The sequence below is a fragment of the Juglans regia genome, chromosome 2 (assembly GCF_001411555.2).
Source record: "Juglans regia cultivar Chandler chromosome 2, Walnut 2.0, whole genome shotgun sequence".
Taxonomy (NCBI): Eukaryota; Viridiplantae; Streptophyta; class Magnoliopsida; order Fagales; family Juglandaceae; genus Juglans; species Juglans regia.
Window position 1 is genome coordinate 2,062,270 of NC_049902.1, and position 14,881 is coordinate 2,077,150.

The window sequence follows — 14,881 nt, forward strand, 5'->3', positions numbered from 1 at the left end:
AACCGCACAAGCACCAGCAGGTGCTTGGGCCCCCGGGCTACGAATTGTAAGGTAAGGAAGGATGGTAAGCCCAAGTGCGCAAGACCACCAACAGGGCACGCGCCTCTTATGGGTACAACGGAATGCCACAAGGGCAGCACATAAATATCTACAAATGACAATCTTGTCAAAAGACACCCCAAGCCAGAGTAGTGGGGTCGTGGGCGCAACAAGGACAGAGGGCGTGAATGAGAGTCCTCCGACCTCGAGTATGATGGCAGAACACAACAGTGGTAGGTGGGTCCTCCCAGGGTAGTGGTCTCCCATACAATCTGCAGACCTTCTTCCCTCATGGGGACCACTCCGGCTGAATATATATATCCCTCCTCGAAGCAAGAAAATCCTCCATTTGCATTCATACATATATTCAGATAATCTGACTAACTTAAGCATCGAAGGTGTCTCTTACCACCCCGAGCTCCTTCCCTTGTGGACCTTTGCAGTGCAACAAGTGGACTGATGAGTTGGTTGGGTGCAAAGCACATCATCAACATTGGCGCAGTCTGTGGGATCTCAAAACACCACAATATTAATTGTGTTCAAAGGTTGGCAGGGTGAATCGACACGCTTAATTGATTCATTGCCCAAGCAACAGACAAGCCTAGGAATGGAACTCTGAGTGCGACCAGGCATTGCAGCAATTGAAGGAATACTTAGCCCACCCCCTACTCCTCAACCTGGCAAACTTGGGGGAAAATATGACAATATACCTCTCAATATCGCCTAACGCCATGTTAGCAGTCCTGGTCCAGGAAATTGAAGGAGGGAAAAGACTCTTCAACTATACTAGTTGAGCATTTCGAAGGGCAGAGACCCAATATCCTAGGATGGACATGGTAGCCTTCACTTTGGTCGTCGCATCCTAACAATTGAGGCCGTATTTCCAACCCCACTCAATAAAGGTGCTAATCGACAGCTCACTCAAGAAAGTGCTACAAAGGCTTAATAAATTTGTCCATCAAGCTCAGCGAGTTCGACATAGAGTACCTCCACCGAAAGGCGATGAGACAACATGCATTAGCCGACTTTGTGGCAGAGTTTGTTGACTTTCTAGAGGTTAACCTCGTCATGCCTACAGGAAAGCCATGGCAGGTCTTCGTAGATGGCTCGTCTTGCCGGGGGTAGGGGTATACATCATCACCGAATCCGGAGAGGAACAATATTACTCTATCAAACTTATCTTTAAGACCACCAACAATGAGGTGAAGTATGAAGCACTAGTTGTCGAGCTAACCATTGACGGGACATTGGGGGCATCAAAGGTAGAAGTAAGGGTCGATTCGCAGGTAGTTGTCAATCAATTATTGGAGGGATTCGCCACAAAAAGCAAAAAACTAAAAAAATACATGCAATTGGTCTGGATGAAATGGGATACCTTTCGATACTTTTGTATCCAATAGATACCAAGGGAGAAAAATCGACGAGTGGACAAGTTAGCTCGGGCAGCGTCAGGGCAAGAGGACACCCCTACCCAAACAGGCAGTTTCCTAAATAACAAACCTTCTCACCATCAAGGCTATGATAGCGGCAATACAACCTGGCTATCTAGATTGGGCAGTAGATGTAGTAAAATATCTAGATGCCAATGAGGTATCTGAAGACAAGCAAGAATCTCGAAAGGTCACAAATAAAGCAACAAGGTTCACTTTGGTGGACAGGGTTTTATACAAGAAAGGCTTTTCAGAACCTTTCCTCTGACGCGTCTGGAACACAGAAGCCCAATATATACTGGCCAAGGTTCATGAAGGGATATGCAGGAACTACTCCATAAGGAGAGCTTTGGAGAGAAAGGTGATGAGGGCCGGGTACTATTGGCCCCACGCCCTTGAAGACGTAAAGGAATTCGTCAAGAAGTGCCGGAGATGTCAAGTGCACGCACCAAGACTGCCCTGAGGAAGAGTTGACATCTATCATGTCACCTTGGCCCTTTGTACAATGAAGAGTGGACTTGGTCGGTCCCCTGCCAGTAAGCAAGGGAGGAGAAAAGTTTGTAATCGTCGTCGTAGATTACTTTACGAAATGGGTAAAGGCAAAACCTTTAGGAACCAAAACAATAAGTGTTATCACGAGATTTTTATGGAAGTTTGTAATTTGCCGGTTTGGCATCCCAGAGAGTATCATCTCAAACAACGGGTGACAACTCGACTTTGTCACTATCGCGATTGGTGCACCGAGCTAGGAATAAAAGCCAAGTTCTCATCCTAGGACACATACAATCGAACAGGTAGGTCGAAGCTACTAACAAGACTCTATTGGCGACACTGAAGAAGAAGCTAACAGATAGAAGAGGCGATTGGGTAAAGGAGCTGCCAAGAGTCCTATCGGGCACAAAACCATAGTCAGAACACCCACCGGAGAGACGCCTTTCACCTTGACATACATAAGTGAGGCTGTGATCCCCACAAATATTGGGATCCCGACATATAGGATTCAACATTTCGACCTAAACTCCAACAAGGAAAGAACGAGAGAGCATCTAGACTTGTTAGACAAAAAACAAAAGACAGGAGGTCGGACGAAAGTAGGTCAAAGGAAGGCCGAGCATTATTTCAACAACTGTGTAAAGCCCAAATCCCTTCAATTGGGAAACTTAGTACTAAAGTAGACGGGAGTAACCACACAAAAAGAAGTGAAGCTGGTGCCTTGATGGGAAGGGTCATTCATGGTTACTACTACTAATCGACCAGGGTCATATCGCCTAACGGATGGAAAAGGAAACGAGTTACGACACCCATGGAACGCAAAACATTTGAAGAAGTATTTCCCGTAGACTGTAAAACTGACAAACATACTAAGCCAAGGTGGCACAAGTATAAATTTTTTAATGTGTTTCTCTGCGTTGTTCCTTTAGCAAACAAAATCTTTAAAGTTTATAGACACGCCATGATGCACATGTCGCGACTGAGTCCCTCGACTCTATGACCCTTGCGAGAAATCTTTGACTCTCTGCGATATAGAAGTTGGGACCAAGTCCCTCGACTTGGTACCGCGAACCTCGTGGGAAACCTTTCGAGTCCCTAGACTCACCACGATGCACAAGTCGGGACCAAGTCCCTCGGCTCGGTACCACAACCCACACAAGAAACCTTTTATTCGCCGCAACGCACAATTCAGGACCAAGTCCCTTGACTTGGTACCGTGACTTTCCTGGGAAACCTTTCAAGTCCCCAGACTTGTCGCAATGCACAAGTCACGACCAAGCCCCTTGACTTGGTACCGCGACCCTCGCGAGAAGCCATTTGGGATACCATTGTATAAGCAAACAATGGATCAAATGACCAATTATAATATCACAGATCAAGACGCTCATAAGGCAAAAGAAAGCAAAAAAAAACAAGAGAATTGCATTCCACATGGGGGAAATGGGAAAAAAAAAAAAAAAAAACAACAACCACAACAACAAAAAAACAGAATTGGGGGTACAAAAATCACGACAATAAAGGTGTTCAAGGGCACAGAGGGGGTTCTCTAAAGCAGCAGGCATCATGTCCTTCCCTATAGTTTTAGCAAATTCAAAGGCCTTCTGGTCAAGAGAAAGAGAGGACAAGTCTAGAGTCCTTAGGCCAACCCCGAGGTTCTGCAGCACATGGTCCTTCAACTGCTCGAGCCCCTCCTTGAAGCCATAACCCTAGGTCTTGTTGCAAACTGCCTTAGCATCCTTCATTTGGGCCAACAAATCTTTCACAGATGCCTAGGTAGCCTCCCAAATGGACTCATGAGCCTAGATCTTCAAGTGTCGGGATCGAATTGTGTCACGAGCCAAGGTAAGCTTAGAATCAAGGGACTGGATGCGAGAATCCCGCTTCTTTATAATGTCCTTTTTGCGCGCCGCAGTTTTGGTCACCTCAAAGTACTAGTTCCATATCCAATTATGCAACCTCACAACTGCGCTATCCTAGTCGGTAAGCTTCTTGTTCTTGGACCTCAGAGTGTCGCAAGATGACCTAAACTCCTCCAGCTCAGACTCTCATTTCTCCAGCATATTTGGGAACCAAGGTCGCTCATCCTCCAAGAGCTTGGCCTCTAGGCTGCTCGGCCTTCATGACGGTCTCCACCATGGACTCCCTCTCTCAATTTGCCTCCTCGACCTCCCAGTTAGCCTTCTTGACCTCGAGGTGGACAAGAATCTAAAGGGATCAAAGCACCCAGACTGCCTATTCAAGATATCCTTTTTCTTCAACAATCATAGCAGCTAGACGGTCAGCCCTCTGAGACACAAGAAACGTGTATATAGAGACATGGAATAAGAAGAAACAAAGCAAGCAACGAAGAAAGGACGGACTAAAGTACCTAAGAGAAAATACCCCTCTGCTTGTTAGCCTCCCGTTTGATGGCCTCAGCACGCACCCTGGCAAAGCCTGGTCCCGTCACCCGAAGATCACTACCACTAGCTTGGAATTAAGGAAAACCTGACACTTCCAACTGCCAAAGAGGCTCAGCGAAAGACGGGGTAGCCAAGCCTGAGGTGCTAGCATCGATGAATGCACCCCTGCCAGAGCAGAGGTGGCCAGTGGGGGCACCTCCTCGAAGAGCACTCCCGAGGGCATCCCCAATGTGACCTCCACTTTCAGCATGGAACCGCTCGATTCGATGTCTCCTGCTACAGATGATCATCCTCTGTTACAGGATATTCCCATGATTCCTGCAAGGCTTCCATCTGAAATGAGACGTTTAGCGTAGTGGAATCCAGCTCAATAATGCCCGCTGCACCGAAGCCAAGCACCACGCTAGTCGTGTACACCAAACAGTTCTTGGCGCTTCCAGAATGAGGAATGCTAGGGAGATGTTCCTCTAGGATAGAAAAGGAGAAGATCTCTAGCTCATAAGTCTAGTTAAAAGGTGGAGAGGGGATGGAAACCCTGTCGTCGCTAAGTTCAACCATCAACATGCCCCACAGGTTGTCCTCTTCAACAAGGGGGTTCGAGACCTTTGCCATTACACCAGAAGTCGCCACCATGGAAAAATCCACCTCAATTGGTAACTTGTGAGTTGGTGAGTATACAACCTCTCAGACGTCTTCAAAAGGTTCGCACAGCTCGCCGAACTCTCTTGGGGCAGGTTGGCTTGTTTAGTTTGTAACACTACTATTTCAAATCTAGAGGTCGATAACATTTTATTTTGCAAATGTTAATATTTTATAAAGCTTGCTAAGAGTTTGCTGACAGTGAAGAGAGAGAGAGAGAGAGAGAGATTGAAAGTGAGGAGGGAGAGAGAGACTCAAATCAAATACTAACTTCTCCTCACTCTTAGCAAACTTACTCTCAGCAAAATCTTTCCAACACAATTTTTTGGTGGGATTGTGTTTTCGGTTGATGAGGCTTTTTCAATTTAATGGGATTGTAATTTAATCTCTTCGATTTTTATTGTGTGATTGGACCGTTGTGGATTTGAGCTTTCCTAGATGCATCCCATGCTGGATTTGTGAAATAAATGCCTCATTTTTTCAATTGATAAAGGAAATTTCTCTTTTTACATTTGCATAAAAAAAATGGATCTATGAAAACTCTCTCTGGAAGCTACCAAACAGAGATATATTATATAGAGGAGATATTTCAGTTGATGGGTTTGATTCTTCCTTCATGATTTTTCCAACAATTTTCCCCAAATTCAATGTTTTGTAGGTTGCAGAGAGAGAAAGAGTTTGCTAAGAGTGAGGAAAGGTGACCCCATTTGGTTAGACAGATAGATGAAATGAAAGTTGAATAAAATATTGTTAGAATATTATTTTTTAATATTATTTTTGTTTTGAGATTTAAAAATTTTGAATTATTATTTTTTATTTTGTTTAGGAGTATAAGAAAGTTGTAATTATTAGATGAGTTGAATTGGTTTGTGTAAACAAAATAGGACTAACATTTAAAAGAAAATGTTAGTATCTGATTCTATTATAGGTTTATGAAACCGTTGACATGTCTCTTTGTGATTAGAAGGTGAAAATCTTACATTTTCACCTCATTCGAGTTTAAGATTTTCTCAATTAAATACCCGTCAATCCCATCCTTATCTTTTTTTCATATTTTCATATTTGTATGTTTTTAGATGTATAGTTAGAAGGGGCAAAGTCAATTTACGTCCATCACCACCAAAATTTCTAATCATAGGCAATCTTCACAAGCTTGGCCTGCACCCTCCCACACCACTAATCTTTTCAAACCATTTCTATGATGTATATATGTTAATAGATATGCAGATTAGCACTCCAGCTCTAGCTATGGCAACAAGATCACAACATCCCTGAATCAAAGGACCTCACTACAGATCAAGACTCACAAGGAAATATCCAACCAATGACTTGTTGCATTAATACTTAGATTTGTATCTAGTTGTACATGATAAAAAAAAATATTCATAGTTATTCTCTTAATTGTATATTTCCTTATTCTTGTACACTGAACTTTGTATTTCCTAAAATTAGAATCAATGCAATACTGGTTTTGTGGTGCAGAAACCAAAATATTCATTGGGTGCTTTGTATTTTTTTTCATGGTATCAGAGCTATCCTAGGATAGCTCCTCTAATCCTATTTTGAATATGGAATCCTCTTCACATACCACAACCACATTCACCTTATCTAGCATTACACACCACATTTCCACCAAATTGGATAGATCAAATTATTTGAACTGGGTATCACAGTTCCTGCTCATTCACAAAAGCCATGAACGTATGGGTGTTGTTGATGGCTTAGAACCATGCCCACCTCGATTCCTTTATGATGAATCTGGAAAAATAACTAATATTAAGCAACCCAGATGACACTGTGTGGAAAAAGAAAGACCAGTATCTCCTTGGTTGGTTTACTACCACACTTTCTGACAGTGTTTTGTCCTCCATCTATGGATTGAACACTTCAAAATAAGTGTGGACATCTTTGGCTTCTAGGTTTTCATCTCAATCAAGATCTAGAGTTGCTTACCTAAAACGCCAACTTCAAACATTGCAGCAAGGTTCTCGGGCCTGTTTTGAATATCTTGGTCAAGACACATTTTGGTCTAATCAACTGATAGTTGTGGGAAATCCAATAGAAGATGATGATCTAATCTCCTACATTCTTGGTGGACTCAGTCCTGCATACACAACATGCATAACATCATTCAACTTTGCCACCCGAGTGTTCTCCATGTCATTTCAAGACTTTCAAGTAGAACTTCTCAACTCTGAAGCTCTATTGGAAAATCAGCAACCTTCCAACACTGACACGGGTAACTTTGCACTCTACTCTCATAAGCCAAAGGTACTCCAATTCTCATTACAAATGGAAGCCTTCGGGACATAACAAAAATCACTTTAAACACAACCAAAAAAGGTCAGACAGCAATAACTCCTCCAAGAATCCCTTTCATGGTGATTCAAATTTGTGGAAATACTAGTAACCAAGCCTTGGATTGCAATCGACATATGAATTTTGCCTATAAAGGCACACATCCACTAGCTCAGCTTGTTCCCATGGCAGCTAGAACCAACTATGGAACAAAAGAAACTCAAGAGTAGCCTTGGTATGCAGATAGTGATGCCAACAACGATGGAACAACATCTTTGGAAAACTTATCCCTTCAAAAACCATACAAAGGTGATAAAGAGGTGGAAGCAAGTAATGGTACTGGTTTATCTATTGCCAAAAGAGGTTCCATTGTACTTCATAACTCCAATACATCATTTAAATTGAATAGAATCCTTCATTGCCCTTCAACTGCTGCAAATTTATTATCCATCCAAAGATTTTGTGCTGATAACTCTTGCTGGTTCCTTTTTACTGACTCCAACAATTTTGTGAAGGACAAATGCACGGGCCAGATTCTTTTCCAAAGGGCAAAGTAAAGATGGACTCTATCCAATCTACATATCCAAGTCAACAAACAAAGTCAAGAAAATCATAGCTTTCATTGGAGTCACAACAGATTCAGCCACTTGGCAAAAAAGATTAGGACATCCCTCTTCTCTTGTTGTTGATAGAATAAAGAGCCTTGCTCAGCTTCCTATTACTCAGTCTGGTTAATATAATTACTTTTGTGAATCTTGTCAACTAGCCAAGGCTGAATCTCTTCCATTTTCTTAATCAAATAATTAACCTTTGCAACTCTTGAAATTATACATTCTGATCTTTCGAGTTCACCTATTATTTCTAATAATGGCTGCAAATACTATGTGTCATTCATAGACAATTTCTCTCAATTCACTTGGATATACCCCTCATAATCAAAAGCTAAAACATTTGAATGCTTCATTAACTTCAAATGAATAGCTAAAAATCTACTAACCACCAAAATTAAAACATTCCAATCAGATGGAAGAGGTGAATTCACTTCAAATCAGTTCACTAGATCCCTTGAATCCAATGGCATCATGAGAAGGTTATCATGTCCCCAACTCCTCAACAAAATGGCTTAGTAGAAAGAAAATATAGACATATAGTAGAGACTGGGTTGGCTCTCCTACCTCAATCAAAACTCCCCTCAAAACATTGGGTTGATGCTTGTAACACTATTGTCAACCTCATTAATAGGTTACCCATAGAAATATTGCAAAATCAATCCCCCTATGCCATGTTAGTTAAAAAAACAACCTGATTACACTCTTATTAGAGTCTTTGGGTGTTCATGTTTACCTCTCATTTGTCCCTACAATCAGCATAAGCTATTGTACATATCCAAAAGGTGAATTTTTCTTAGCTATGCTTCAAATTATAGAGGTGACAGATGTATATTGTGTCTTGCAAAATAATCATGAATAGACATGTTGTTTTTTATGTACACTCATTTCCAACTCAAGATTGGACCTCCTCTCAAGCATTGCCCTCTGCAAAAAATACTAGTCCTCCAGTAACTTGCACTTCACAGGTAGTAAGTGCTTTCCCTCAGCTCTCACAAATTTATATTCCTTCTAATGTTTCTTTGGTTGATTCAAACGTGGAAGCTTCACCTTCTCCCACTTCTCTTAATGATGAACCACTAGAATCCAATGATCAAGAAACTAGCTCAAATTCACATGTCATTGAAACTGAAGACAGTGAACCACACAACACAATTCCTCAATCCAATTCAGTCTCTCCCTAGCCTTTACGTTCCTTTACGTTCAATGGTTACCAGATCTCAAGATGGCTCTCGAAAAATCAAAGACTTCTCAAAATACCACGTGTACTACTCTATCAAGCATCCTCTTCAAGCTTTTCATTCCACATCCCTACCTACTGTACCAACACATTTCTCACATAGGCAATAAAATCTCCTCAATGGTGCCAAGCTATGGAGAAGAGTTTGGAGCACTTTAGGCCAATCAAACATGGACCTTATGTCCTAGACCAATCAATAAAAACATCATCACCAAAAAGTGGGTTTTTCGAGTAAAGCAAAAGGTTGATGGAAGTGTGGATAGATTCAAGGCAAGATTAGTGGTCAATGGTATTGAGTAGAAGGATGTCATTGACTTCACTGAAACATTCAGTCCAGTAGTCAAAGCGTCAACCATTAGAACAATCTTTGCTCTTGCAGTCCGCTTTAACTGGCCAATAAGACAACTGGATGTACCCAATGCCTTCTTCCATGGATCCCTTGAAGATGAAGTATATATGGAGCAACATATTGGCTTTATCAACAAGCAGTTCCCACAATATGTTTGCAAGCTTAATAAGGCCATATATGGCCTTAAACAAGCACCTAGAGCTTGGTTTAACAAGCTGGCAAGCACACTCATGAGTCATGGGCTCATTGAATCAAAGGTTGACTACTCCCTTTTATTTTTCAGAAGTCCAACATTCATCTATTCTTTCTTATTTATGTAGATGACATCATTGTGACTGGAAATAGCATGCAAGCTATCACTTTCTTAATCTCTTCTTTGAAGCAAATATTTGCCATAAAGGATCTTGGGTGCTTAAGTTTCTTCTTGGGCATTCATGTGCATAGAAATGATGTTGGACTACATCTTTCACAAGCCAAATACATTATTGAGATTCTTGATCATGCCAAATCTGCCAATAGTCCAATTCCTACAGGCCCCAAGATGTCTTAATATGATGATGACCCTTTAGAGAATGCAACTAAATATTACACTTAATAGGAGCACTACAATATTGTACATTGACAAGGCTTGACATAGCCTTCGCAAAAAATCAATTGTGCCAATTTTTGCACAATCCTACCACTACACATTGGACAGCAGCTATGAGAGTCCTTCGTTACCTCAAAGGTTCCATCACTCAAGGGTTATTTTTTGGCAAAGGCTCCCTCAAATTGAATGCATATAGTGACTCAGATTGGGCAAGCAATCCAGATAATAGAAGGTCTACCACTGGCTATGTTATTTTTCTCGAACCTTATTTCATTAGTTGGAGTGCTAAGAAGCAGCTAGTTGTCTCCAAGTCCAACACTGAAGCTGAATACAAATCTCTTGCCCTTGCCACAACTGAGTTATTTTGGCTTCGCATGCTACTTCATGATCTCAAAATTCCTCTTAGCACCACTCCTACTATTTGGTGTGACAACCTTGGCATCAAATTCTGTCTTCTATGCTCGTACTAAGCATGTCAAGGCTAATTACCACTTTCTTCATGACAAAGTAGTGCAAAAACATATCTCAATTCAATATATTCTCACTGCTCAACAGATTGCAGACATCTTTACCAAAGGTCTAACTTCTGCTCGATTTCTACTACTTAAAGACAAGCTAAAGGTGTGTCTCTCATCCATTAGCTTGTTGGGGGATGTTAACAGATACGCATATCAACTCTCCGCTCCAACTATGACAACAAGATCACTACATCCTTGAATCAAAGGACCTCACTGTAGATCAAGACTCACATGGAAATATCCAGCCATTGACTTGTTGTATTAGTACTTTGAATTGTATCTAGCTAGCTGTACATGATCAAAAATATTCATAGTTATTCTCTTGATTGTATATTTCCTTATTCTTGTACACTTTGTATAAAATTAGAATCAATGCAATATTGGTTTTGCGGTGCTGAAACCAAAATATTCATGTGTGCTTTGTATTTTTTTCAGATATGGCCCCGTAATGCCCTTACAGTTGGGCCATTCTACGACCCTCGTGGTGTCATCTGCAAATATGGCCAAAGATGAAATCATGAAGACCCATGCATGATATAATTTTCATAAACCGGCCAAGAATCAAAGCTGCTGATCTCTCTTAAACACACACACATCAACATAGAAAGTGCACACCAACCAAGAAGAACATATTTTTAATTTTCCTTAAAAAATTGTACAAACAGTGAGGATCAAGCTTGACTTCAAGTGGGAAGAGGGAGTGATGGTGGGGAATAAGTCAGAAGTAATGTAAATAATCATGATCATCGAATGAATACTTAAAACCCTTCATATTTTGCTATTGCTCATATGACTTCAGATTTGGCCTTTACGAAATTTCCCGATATTCCTTTGTTTCGGCTGGTTACAGATAGAGCTTCGCCTTCGTTATGTTGGAGTTTACTGTTTATGTTTGTGATTGTAAATTTGTTTAGGAGTATGGCTGGTTATGTTAGGCTTGAATAGCTCAACCCAAAAGAAATTGGGCTTGAAATGGAGCCCACAACACTTTAAAAGCCCCAAAATCTGATACATGTGCATAAAGAAGACTTTAAATGGACTCCAGAAAGACTTGGAGATTGAAAAATAGCTCTAAGTATCAGTCATAATCTGATACAGGAACCCATTTCCACTTTCCTTAAACCTGCCCGGGCTTTTTCCAAGCTGTTCAATAGCCTCCCGCGTAGTTCTTCTGAATTTTGAATAGTTCTCAAGATTCTCTGTTTTTGATTATCTAATACACACCATTGACTATTTCATTTATAAATTTCATAATAATAGAAATACATGTTCTACTAAGATAAAATTTATAACTTACTATCCTCTTACCTAGTAATGAAAATGAAAAATCACTTCTTAATATGTGGTCGTGTAAGAAATGATAAGTAGAATTTTTCTATCTTTATATTGTACTTTTAGCAGCCAGAAAATACCCCCCGAAAAGGCAAAACACATTGAAAACTACAGCAATCTAATAATGATCAAGACGACTCTCTAAAGGTTAGGAGTAGAAGGATCATGAGCCTCATTCATCATGAATCTGGATTGATCATGTCAATATAATATATGGATTAATCAACTTTCGAATGTGTAGAAAGCATTTGCCAGCAAATTAAATATAAATATATATATGTACGTGTTGAGATCCATGCATGCATGCATGCATACATGCATGACTGCAATAATATTTATTACATATTGCATTAATATATACATAGATGATCACTTGATAATTTCCTGATCTCATACCCTCCTCCTTCCCCCACTCCAACATGATCACGGACACTTGTATTAATAGCTGGCTAGCACTATTCAGCCAAGACACTTGCGCATAGAATTATTTGATATTAAATAATTAATTCGGATGCACTTCTTCAGTCCGGAGTTTGCGGACCATCTCAATCATGCATGTGCTTTCCTTTCCTTTTTCTATTCGGCCTTGCTTGTAATTTGACTTGGAATTAATTGTCGGTTCAATCCAAAAAAAAATATGGTTGGAAACTTGGAACGTAACGGCACTAACTCATTGAAGTATTATTATTGAAGCACGAAGACCATGTATGCACGCACTTGCATAAATCATTTTTCTCTTGTATATTCATGTGATAGTTCGATCGTCAACCCGAATAAACCAATAATCAGCAAATAAAAAAACCTGTGCCAACAAGTCGCGATACTTGAAAAAATGTGCCCTTCCAACTCACGTTGGAGGCCGTCTGCTTGTAGCGTCAAACACATTGTAAACTTGTGCCAAAATCGATCTCTTTCTAAAATTATCGTCTCATTTTATCTCATCTAATTTTATTTTTAAATATAATTCAAATACAAATATTTTCAAACAAATCATTACAACTTTTTCAAACTTTCAAATAAAAAATAATTAAATTTTCTCAAATTTTCAAACAAAAATAATATTATAAAACTATATTTTAACAATATTTTAACTTTATGATATTTTTTACTTAATTTTTTTTCTCTCATTTCACAAACCCTAAAAAATACAAAACACAAATTATATATCTCACTACTATTACAAACTATTTTACTATTATTTATAAAATTATCATATCATCTCACTTCCTAAACTAGCCCTAATTGCAAGGAGAAATTACTACCATAATCATTTCAAACTTCTTGCCGATTTTTGTTCGTCACATTTGCCAAAGCTCCTCAATATCCACTACAACAGAATGTGTATTTTGTGACAGAGGAAACTGTCACAAAAAAATGGCAAACCGTCACTAAACATATTTGGTGACGGTTTGAAACCGTCACCATGACCGTCACGTAAAGTGCGTCACAGAAAACATTTGGTGACGGTTTACTGTTCAACCGTCACAAAAAATATTTTTAGTGACGGTTGGAAGTGTTCCGTTCGGTACAATGTTCGAACGTTCCTTTTTTGTGACGGTTATGAACTGTCACAGAAAATCACGTTCGGACGTACAATTAAACGTTCGGACGTTATACCCGACCCGATTGGCATTCGAATGAGAGAAGTTGACGTTTGTTGTATATCGTTCGAACGTATCATATTTACGTTCGCATGTTAATGCGTCCGAACGTTAATTACAATAAACGTTCGAATATTTGTTCGAACGTAAACGTAAATGTTCAAACGTAGCGCGTTTAATGTTCGGACGTTATTTCGAATGTAAACGAAGGAGCGTCCGAATGCAAGTTCTTTGTTCGAACGTTAGTCGGTTTAACGTTCGAACGATTCAATTGTATTTACGTTCGAACGTTTGGTACAGTGTGAACCAACGTTCGAACGATTTTTATTTACATTCGAACGTACAGATCAGAAATACTAATTTCATAAAATTTAAAAACAAAATACCAATAGTATCATATTACATACCCAATTAAGAAGTAACAATGTCTTATAAAAGTACAAAATTAGATATTAAAACTAGTCAGAAATATTGATAAAATTTATTTCTTCTTTTTCCCTCGCCCACGGGGATTCTGTTGCAACGACATAACACGCTCCATTTGCACCATCATCTCTCGTTGCACTTGCTCTTGTACTTCACTGCGTATTCTTTCCTCCTGGTCACACGCATCTAGCAAAAAATCAAACTAACAATGTCTTCATGTTGTTTACATTAACAATGTCACCTTCAAGTAGTGTTATATTGTTAAATTAAAGAGAGATGGAAGATAATTATGTGACCCTAAGTTTCGTGCCTTGTACACAACGAGGGAGAATTATCTTGAAGAAATGTTTAAATTTTACTCTAATTACTTAACCGTCACAAACTGTCCGACCTTGACAACTCTCAAGGCCGGAAAGACAATGACAGTCAAGCAATGAAATTAAAATTTCAACATTTCTTCAAGATAATATTTCCTCGTTGTGTACAAGATCATCATTCTTAAAGTATAATTTTAATTGATATACTTAATTTCAAAAGTTATACTATAATTTTAATTATTATAATTCGTAAATAGTTACTTTTATGCTTGTTATTACTTATATATTAAATATTATTATAAATATTTAATTATCATACGAATATTTCAATGGTTATACAATAATTTTAATTATTATAATTATTAAAGAGTTACTTTTATGCTTGTTATTACTTATATATTAATTATTATTATAAATATTTAATTATCATACTTAAATTTCAATGGTTATACAATAATTTTAATTATTATAATTCTTAAAGAGTTACTTTTATGCTTGTTATTACTTATATCTTAATTATTATTATAAATATTTAATTATCATACTTAAATTTCAATGGTTATACAATAATTTTAATTATTATAATTCTTAAAGAGTTACT